This window comes from Lissotriton vulgaris, chromosome 10 (assembly GCF_964263255.1).
Source record: "Lissotriton vulgaris chromosome 10, aLisVul1.2, whole genome shotgun sequence".
NCBI lineage: Eukaryota > Metazoa > Chordata > Amphibia > Caudata > Salamandridae > Lissotriton > Lissotriton vulgaris.
Window position 1 is genome coordinate 322,351,135 of NC_141698.1, and position 10,343 is coordinate 322,361,477.

The window sequence follows — 10,343 nt, forward strand, 5'->3', positions numbered from 1 at the left end:
CCAGCGTGGCACCAGACAGGGATGTCCCCTGTCCCCTCTTCTCTTCACCCTGACAATCGAGGTGCTGGCGGCTAGGATCAGACAGAACCCGAATGTCACCGGCTTCAAGGTAACACCTGCCGATGACTCGCAAGAAAAGCTGTCCTTATACGCCGATGATGTATTGCTCTATGTCACTGACCCGCCCACCACCGTGCCCGAGCTCTTCCGGGAGATAGATGGTTATGGGGACCACTCCGGGTACGCCATAAATTGGCACAAGTCGGTCCTTTTTGACCCTAAGGGGACCACGGGTGTCGACGCACTCCCGGATAGACTGGTGGTGTCTACGGAGGGCTTTCAATATTTGGGGGTCTTCATGACGCTAGACGCTGAAGTGTCCCGCTCTAGGAATGTAGACAGGATACTGCAGAATTCTGCCAGTGATATGACACGGTGGCGCCAGCTGCCATTGACCCTTCTGGGCAGAGCAGCGTTGTACAAAATGGTAATACTGCCCAAATACCTGTACGCCCTGCAGAACGAGTACTACCCCATCCCAGGAGACCTCCTATGCAAAATACACGCTGACCTTAGGTCCTTCATTTGGCTGGGTAAGCAGCCGCGCGTGGCGCTCACCACCCTGCAACGCCACCAATATAGCGGGGGCATCTCCCTGCCGAACCTGGAGGCCTATTACTGGGCGGAGCACCTCTCCCCTATTAACGACTGGCTCCATGCCCCGGCGAGCCACCCCACATATGTGCTGGAATGAGCAAAGCTATCCCCCTCTCACCTGCTTACGTACCTATACGGTGGCCAGCGGAGGACGCCCCTTCTCCCAGCCACTAATATCACCCTCCGGGCCTGGAAAGTGGCCACGAAACGTATGGGTTGGGACCAGAAGCCCACACGGCAGACTCCGCTTTGGCATTGTGCATGGCTACGGGAGCTGAGCAAACTACGCGGCTTTAAACAGTGGGATGACATCGGGATCTCCACGGTGGGTGATGTCATCGCTAGAGGGGAGCTCAAGTCGTTCGAGGTTTTGCGGGCGGAATTTGGGCTCCACCAATCGCAGTTCTTTAAATATGTACGGTTACGGCATGCGTGGAGGGCCCAGGCGATATCATTAGAGGGTCTCCCGGAGTATGCGCCCCTGGAAGGTAGACTACTGCAGGAGCAAATTCCCAACAAGGCTGTATCCCTTACTTATAAGACACTTACAAACAACATGCTGGGGGATCTGACGAAACTCAGGGCTGCATGGGAGCATGACGTGGGTGGTATGGAGGAGATCGACTGGGACTTAGTCCTAATGCACCCGAGGGAAGTGGCCATTAAATCCCGACTCCGCCTGATCCAGTACAACGTGCTCCACAGGACGTACTTTGACAGGGTCAGGTTGTTTAAGATGGGGAAGGTCTCAGATGACAGGTGCCTCCGCTGCCAGCGGGAGGGGGGGGGGCTTCTTCCATATTCTATGGGAATGTGGCAAGATTCAGTCATACTGGACACTTGTCTTTACCGAACTGAAGGAGGTCCTGACAGTGCCACTCGTCCAGGAGCCGAAACTGGCCCTGCTGGGAATGACCAATGATGTGGACCTCCCCCGCCCTCTGCTGACGTTCCTAACCTTGGCCCTGGTGGTCGCAAAACGAGACATTGCTAAGTATTGGGGGGTGGAGTCCGTGCCTACCATGGAGGAATGGAGGAGGGGGTTGGACCTCTACATGGCGGCGGAGCGGGTGACATATAAATCTAGGGGCTGCCCTAAGAAGTTTAAGAGGGTTTGGTCAAAATGGAGGCAGTATCATGGGCTGGAGAGTGGGTCGGGGTAGGGAGGCCTACGCAAGGGTCCGGGGTTTGGGGGGGATGGTGGGATGGGCGGCGGGCCTGATTTGGAGGGGACCCAGTGTGCTGGGAGTGTGCCAATAATTTGACAGTCCAGGGGCGGCTTACATGTGGGGCGGGAAAGGGAGGGCTGCGGCTGATGGACACTGAATGCACTATTATCAAGGTTATCCGGACTCACGTTCACTTAATGGATGGGCTCTTACTTTCCCCGCATTGTTTAGTTGTGTTCAGGGAGGGGGGGGGGGGGTTGGTTTTGCTACTTGGGTTCGGAAGACAGTTAATAAACAAAAAGAAAAAAGCAGATGCCCGGATGGACACTACGGCCACCCTCTGTGCTAGGGCGGGGCTCCGCCTATGTGACCCTTTGTGATGGTGATTTGATTGCTGTTTTTTCACAATGATGAGAACTGGGGGTTTGATGGGCCTTTTTCTTACCGATGTACGCATTGATTACTGTTTGTTGGATTATGGAAATGTACTTCTACATGTATCTGTGCATCTGCAATAAAAATGTTTTACAAAAAAAAAAAAAACAATGACCAGACCAGACCCTAGATACTCCCAGAGACAACATCCAGGGATAGTAACAACATACAGTGTAGGGAAACTGTGCCTTGAATGGCTAGAATCATCCACACTGGCAGAAATTAAGCAACACTTAACTTTACTTAAAGATGGTGCTGATTTGCGCGATTTCATTCTGGGACCACGCAAACAGCGTCAGAAACGTTTCATAGCAACAAGTATATATGCGGCATTCAACGAGGCTTGGAAAGTAACTCAAATTGAAACAGCTGAAAAAATACGAGAAATTGATCGTATTAATTTAGAAAGATCACTTTCTGTTGTGGACAATGGGTTAATGACTCTGTCTTCCAGAATATATTCACTGGACAGTATTGTATCATCTGCCGTCGATATAATAGATAAAGACTTGCTAATGTTACAACATGGCCAGTCGCAATTGCGTTCTATTGTACAGCTAGGCTGGACGCTGCAAAATCTTCGTTCAGGCTATGTGCCATGGCGTTTAATCAACACAACGTCATTGTTTTACATCTTTAACCTTACTGATAAACAAATCAGCTTGGCACAGAAAGGAGCAGACTATACAATCCTGAGCATCGAAAAACTTGAGAGATTACCATTGACAATGTCAGAAAGACCTGTCATTGAATGGATAATACACGGGATTATCACAATTCCGATAACAACTTTCCAATTTAAAAATTGCCTTGAATATATACCGACTGGCCAGTATGAACGATTGGGTAAAGGGTACATTAAGTCAGCATGGAAATTACCATATACACACACATGCTACAGTGACAGCAACAAAAATGTATTTCTTAGTGGTGAAAATTGCAAACATTCACTAAGCGGTATACTTTTGTGCCAGGGTATTAATTTACACGGGGCCTGTGAAGGAACTTCAAACAACCTTTCATGCCACCAACATGTCACACCTGCAACGCAGATAGAGCCTTTCTTTAAGCAACTTTCTAACGGGAGTTATATTCTAATAACGGATCACAGCTGTTGTGGCTTGCTGCCAGGGAAAGCATATCTCGTAAGCGTAACTTCCATGGTCACTTGCTGTATGCAAGCATTGTTTCCAAACGGCCCTGGAGACTCCGAGACTCCCATTTGGCCTTGTTTGAATGTCTCTTCTATACGAATTGATACTTTAAGCAGAATGAAGTATGTGCTTTTACAGACAACAGTGCCCACAACGTCATCAAAAGAGACGTATGATCTCCAAGTTGCAAGGACAGCTTCGGAGATACATGACTTTTTATCAACAAATTGCCCCATGCATTTCACAGAAATGCTTAGCCAAATTCTAAATATGTCAAATGCCGTAGGTATCTCAGGCGTATTTAAGACCATTTTTTCGGGACTGTTAACACCATTCAAAGCAGTCCTAGGAATTATTCCTAATTTTGTCCATTCAGTCTTTGGCGGCATACCCCTAACTTTGGGACTTGTAGCAGGCATTTTATTTTTGACCCTCCTGCTCCGATATGGCAAGCCAAAACACAGACATGACTCCGGCAAGGATGGAAGAAACGATCCTAGCAGTACGCTACCGGGACCGCATAACTAGAGTCCTTGGATTGGCCAGGCTGAGAGATCTGAACATGACCTGGTTTCTTTCATTCAGACCCATATGGCAGACCTGCATCTTACCTGTGCTTCGATGTATGCTATGCGGAGAAGAATGCATGTTAGACACCTGTCTTACACTACCATCAGCAGTACCAATGGATATCGATACTTTGCTAAGTCCTGTAACGGCTCACGCATCGTGTTGTCCCCAGCGGCTACCAATCCTGATGACGGCATTCGTTGAGACTCCTGTGCTACGACTAGGTGGCGGCAGTGAAGCGATACAAGAAAGCAACATCACCCAGGTACGGCCTTCTGTGAGCATTGCTGATCCAAACATAGATGATAGCAATCATTCTCACACCTTCCAAGTTACAGCATTATCGAACTTGGTCGAACTGTCACCAGAATATGTAGACCTGTTCTTTAAAAGCCTGTCTGATATGATGTTCTCGCCTGAACAGCAACAATGATTTTTGGAAAGCATTCCGGCGCACAGCGTTCACATGAACTCTGAATTCGGCCTTCAGTTTTGATCAACAAAAACTACTGAAAAGCGTTTGGAACTCTATTCCGCTGTTCACCATGAACATTTTTTTTTTTTAATTGAACACTTTTTCGAAATATTTACCTTTTTTCTGGCACGAAAACCTTTGCTTAAAGTAGAACTATTCATAAAGAACAGAACTTCTATTTTTAGTAAATCTAGAGACAAAATAACTTTACATCAGCCTCTAGCACATTTTACAGCAAATGCATTTGTATGTGATGAAATAATCTCACCCTTCTTTTCTGTATAAAGAGATATTTCATTTGTAATTTTTTTCGCAAAGTCGTTCAACTGATTACATATGCTATCATTTTTGAATGATTTCTATGCTTAAAGACGTACAGTACCTATATTTTTATGTATTTCGAATACGCCATTTCAAATGCAATATGTATTTTGGGGTGGGAAGTATTACACACGCATCTTATTGCTTTAGTTTTTAGTAATTTGATGGACATAAATTCGTGGAGTGGGTGTCGTGTTCTATCTAGGACCCCGATGAATATTGTGATCCTTTGCCCCTAATACGGCTATAATCCATCCATACCCCTATAATGGCATAAACGATCAGAGCCATATTTCAGAAACTCGCCTCTGCAGCTCAATACAGTATATGACACAGCAGAAGCCACTATCTAAGATTCCTAGATTACACAGCGAGTTCTTTCACCAGATAAAACCCCCAGCAACCTGGGAAAGCCCCGCTTGCTATGTTTTGATTAGTAATAGAACTCTAATGAGCACTGTAAGAACGACCGGTTCTTAGTGACATCTTTATTGACGTCTTATGTCCAAAAACATACGTCAAACAAGGCACCTTCCAGGTATAAATAATACCAACGTTGCCTTAAGCAAACACAGCGGTGGAGGTAGAGAATACAGGAGCAGTACAGCTGTCCCTTGCAGAGCCCAGCAGATGCGAGAAGCCCACGGACGCTGCCCCTCCTCCTCCTTGACGCGCTGAGAAAGACGCTGTCTTTTCTCCTGCCGAGAAAATCCAGCTCCGGCGTTTCCAGCCTACCCTTGCGGGTGACTGGGATATCGAGTCCTGAGTGGAGATACAAGACCTCCAACATTCTATTCCAGAGGTACAGTGTTGACTAAACATTTAGAGAGAATTCTTGAAGCAAACTCTTGGCAAAACCAACTTAACTTAAACTGCTACTTACTTACTCCCTTCCGCGTATTAGGCTAGGTCAGGTACACCTGGGTAGGCGTAGTTAGAAGCACCAGTTGAGTATGTTAGCTAAATGTATATATGAATGTATATATTTTACTCATTTTAACCATTGTATGGCTAAGAAACCATATCAATGCTTTTACAGTATTATTTCGCAATCCTCCTTTTACTGTACGCACTTTTTATAATAACAAGTCTTGCAATTGTGGCAATTCATTTCTCTTGCATGAGAAGAAAGACTGTTCAATAAATAATACCTTTTTATTGAAAATGCCCGTCTCTCTATTCTCTGCATCTTAGTGAAAGTAATCTGCACAACTGACTGAGTGAAATAGCTGTCTATTGTTTCACACGACTCTAGAGATTGACTCTTATTCTAAGGAGCAAAGTTGTCATGTTTATGCGGTTGTTGGAAAACTGAATCCCTTCTTGTCTGAGCCAGGGGAGCTGATCACTTCCTATTCAGTCAAGAAAGTTTCCAGTGACCTCTGAGCTAGTTGGTACCAACCCAATTAAGTTTAGCATAGTCAGTAGAGACCTGGAAGACCGCACTTCTACGTCTACACTGCTGTTTATGTTATTCCAATGCGCAGGGCCTATAGGGAAAATAGGAACTACACTACATGGCGCTCAGCGTTTGGTAAGGCGATAAAACTAACGCAAGACTTTAGAGTCACTCAGTCGAGCTTTTTCACACAGACCCTTTCTCACGTAAATACTCCAATAGACGTCTGGAGTGGGTGAAACGTTAAAATCCGCCCGAACTTAGTAGGAAGAGATTCCTATGTAAAGCTCTGGTTTATTCAACGTTGAAGGATACAGTGTTCCAAAATATTGTGCACCTAATCTTTGTCTCCTTGGAGACCTGCGCTGCAAAAAACTTTCATTTATACAATGTCATTACTAGACAACGGGATCGCTGAAGCCGCCGTAGATGCGAATCAACAGGACACCGGTGTTAATGAACCGGGTGCGATAATCATCCCGGTCAACATAAGAAAAACTATAACGTTAAAACTTATAGAAAATGGACTGACCACACAAGGTGGCACAGTCGTCTTCGTGATAGAGGCACACGAATATCGGCAGACAGAGGTATTCTATTCTTGGATAAAATTTCCAGCGGCAAACGCTGCAACACACGAGTTCCACTATTACAAAATAGAGGAACCTCCGGAAGAGTACGCTCCTTTCGAGGAGATTGAAATCCCATTAAAATACCAAGAGCATCTGCTCTGGTTTAAAGGCGCCCTAAAACATAATGATCATATTACCAGGCTCGGTCCACTAGGTAGACCAGGAGCAACGTGGCCGGTTCTAGCCAGCTACACACCACATCCGGACATTGAAAAAATGTCAAAAGAGGAACTTTTAGCACAGCTAAAAACATTAATTAAAATACATAGACAATTAGTCCAATATGTAATGTGGACTGCAACAGTCCAAACAGCTGTTAATGTTCCACAGCTGACCCCTCATCAGGGGAACACAAATAAAATTACACCACAGAACATACAATCATGTCTTGGTAAAACACCCATAAAACGGGAACAAATACCTTTCTGGTTAGCACAGAAAATTACTCAAATTGAGGCAGTATTTCCAAATACTACCCCTATTGAGAAACACAGAATTCTGACCATCTGCCTTCCTATGGGGGTCGCACCACACACGGAAGACTGTGACACTTGGGGTACAGTTTTTGCTTCCATTTACACAAAAACACATGGTGTTCCGTCAATGGCGGTAATACCAGATGTGCTAAAACAGATTCAGAATGAATACGGTCCAGAACCTGCTTTAACTCTTGGTATGAAATTACTGAAAGACTTCAAGCAGGTCTCGGCTATGTTACTAGCCAACATAAAAGGAGAAGCAGCATCTGTGGCGATCCACCAGAAATTGAAGGAAACAGATATAACAGATCAACCAATTGAGCTTGCCAGAATTATAGAAAAATGGTATGAAGAATTAGGTAGAGATAGCTTGGGTGGGAAACCAGTAAAACCCCAACTACTCGAAAATCCTGAAAAATTATTTATTAAAAATAATTCAAACACTCCTAAAAAGAGCTGGGATGGAAATAAACAATCTACTCCCAAGGAAAAAGTTTTCCAGTCCAGAGGAAGGTCTCCTCGACGGAGGGAAAGAACTCCGACTCGAGAACACCAGTCTCCCCAGAGGGAGCCCTCTGAGAAAAGATATAACCTTAGAAATACGGATAACTTGAAGAAGCCGTGATAGATATCAAAGTATTGATACACGTCCCTCTCGATCTTTTTCGCAGAAATCGGAAAGAAGAGGACGGTCAGACCCAGGAGAGCACACCAAGTCCAAAGACAAGGAACCTGCTCAAAGTAAAAAATCACAATTTCCAAGAAAGAAGGTAGCCAGTATTAGAGTAATCGAACATGCCGAGAATACTGAGGACACCGCTGAAAAACGGGGAGTGGGCACAGACAATGCTAGACAGTGCAGCAGAAATCACCATAGCTCGCAAGATCCTGATGAGTCATCTGGAGACAGTGGACATGAATGAATACATTCAAGTAGAAACTGCCGACACCAGAGTTAGCTAACCTCATAAGATATACGAAATAACACTGCGTATAGAGCGTGATAAGACTAGGAAAATAAGGGGTCTATTTTGGGATGACCTCTCAAAAGGCTATGATATCCTGTTATCTGAAAAAGATTGGCCCCCGGACTTTGTCAGGGAGTGCCATCGTGGCGAAGAAATGATTATGCCTGCCTTCTCGAATCACATTCCGATTCACACTAAATATATATATGCAAGGAAATGGGTAGTAGCCCAGGCACCAGCATTATATAAAAATCATGTAGGATGGGATGAGGACTCTCCTCCTCACAAAATCCAGTTAAAAAGTCAACCGACTGCACAAAGGCAGTATCCAATTAAGCAAGAAGCTAAAAAACAGGTCAGGGAGATTTTAGATCAACTTGAATACCAGGGGGTGATTGAAACATGCACCTCTCAAATGAACAATCCTTTGTTTCCTGTCTCTAAACCGGACGATTCATATCGTCTAGTCTTGGACTACAGACACTTTAACTCATGTTGCAAAACATTTGCAGTACAAAATTCGCACAGTGCTGCACTAATGAATAACATAGTTCGCAAAAAATATAAAACAACATTAGACATATCTAATGGTTTCTTTTGTCAAAATATTGCACCAGAAAGCAGATACTTGACCGCTTTCTCAGTAATAGGGTCACAAAAAAAATTTCTGTAGGCTCCCACAGGGATTCAAGAACAGCCCAGGACTATTCTCAGCCAGAGTAACAGAGTTACTACAAATATATGATGATGAGGCATTATCCTGTGTCGATGACATCTATCTAACAGATGACGACTTGGAGACTCACTTGAAAAAGGTGAACACCATAATACTTGGGTTCGCAGCAGAGGGTTACAAATTCAACTTTAAAAAGTCTTGAATTGCCCATCTGACAGTATTATTTTTAGGATACGAATTATCAAGTGAAGGAAAAAGCCTAGCGGACAACTTCTTAGAGAAGTGCGCTGTACTCCAAGCACCAAAAACGCTGAAGAACTTACAATCGACTCTAGGCTTCCTGAATTTCGGAAGAACTTACATTCTAAATTATGCGGAGAGGGTTAAACCTCTATACAAACTAATTAAACCTGATTTTAAACCAATCAACTGGACTCAAAAACACACAGAAATTTTGAGATCACTGCAAACAGACATGTTAGCAAAAACAAAATTAGATACACGAGACAAGGCAATCGACCTTGTGATCCGAGTCATCCCAGGAAGATGCGGATTCACGTACCTGACCTCTAATGAGGGAGAAAAGGTACCAATAGCTTACAAATCTCACTTGTACACACAAGCAGAAAAAACATTCAGTCTCACAGAAAATACTGTGAAAGCAGTACAAACTGCAATAGCGAATGAACGAGAACTAGCACACGGCAAAAGAATCACTGTTCTCACAGCGGAATCAGCCTTGGAGGCACTATTCAGCCTAGTAAACCTGCCTACAGTGTCACTGGATCCGAAATGGATACAGTGTGTAAATTCTCTTGGCGCGGAAGATGTGAAATACTATTTCGCCCCACACATGAAAAAACTGAATGATTTAACTTATGAACAAGAATATCCTCTGCCAATCAAAATTCTTCCTCTACAACAATACTCCTGTATAATCTACACAGACAGATTCGTACAGCATTTCAACGTAGAAAATAAATCCTACGATGCAGCCTGCGCGATTGTTAAAGGTCGCTGGCTCTGCGGTAAATTCAGACCGAAAAAAACAAAAACTGAATCACTGAGAAAATGTTCTGCTCAGAGAGCTGAAATTAGATCTTTAAAGATGGCGCTTGAAAATGCAGAACCTGAATTCCCGACACTAATCGTGTGCGATTCGCATTTTTGCGTCAACTCTTACAATAATGAGATAAAACTAACGCAAGACTTTAGAGTCACTCAGTCGAGCTTTTTCACACAGACCCTTTCTCACGTAAATACTCCAATAGACGTCTGGAGTGGGTGAAACGTTAAAATCCGCCCGAACTTAGTAGGAAGAGATTCCTATGTAAAGCTCTGGTTTATTCAACGTTGAAGGATACAGTGTTCCAAAATATTGTGCACCTAATCTTTGTCTCCTTGGAGA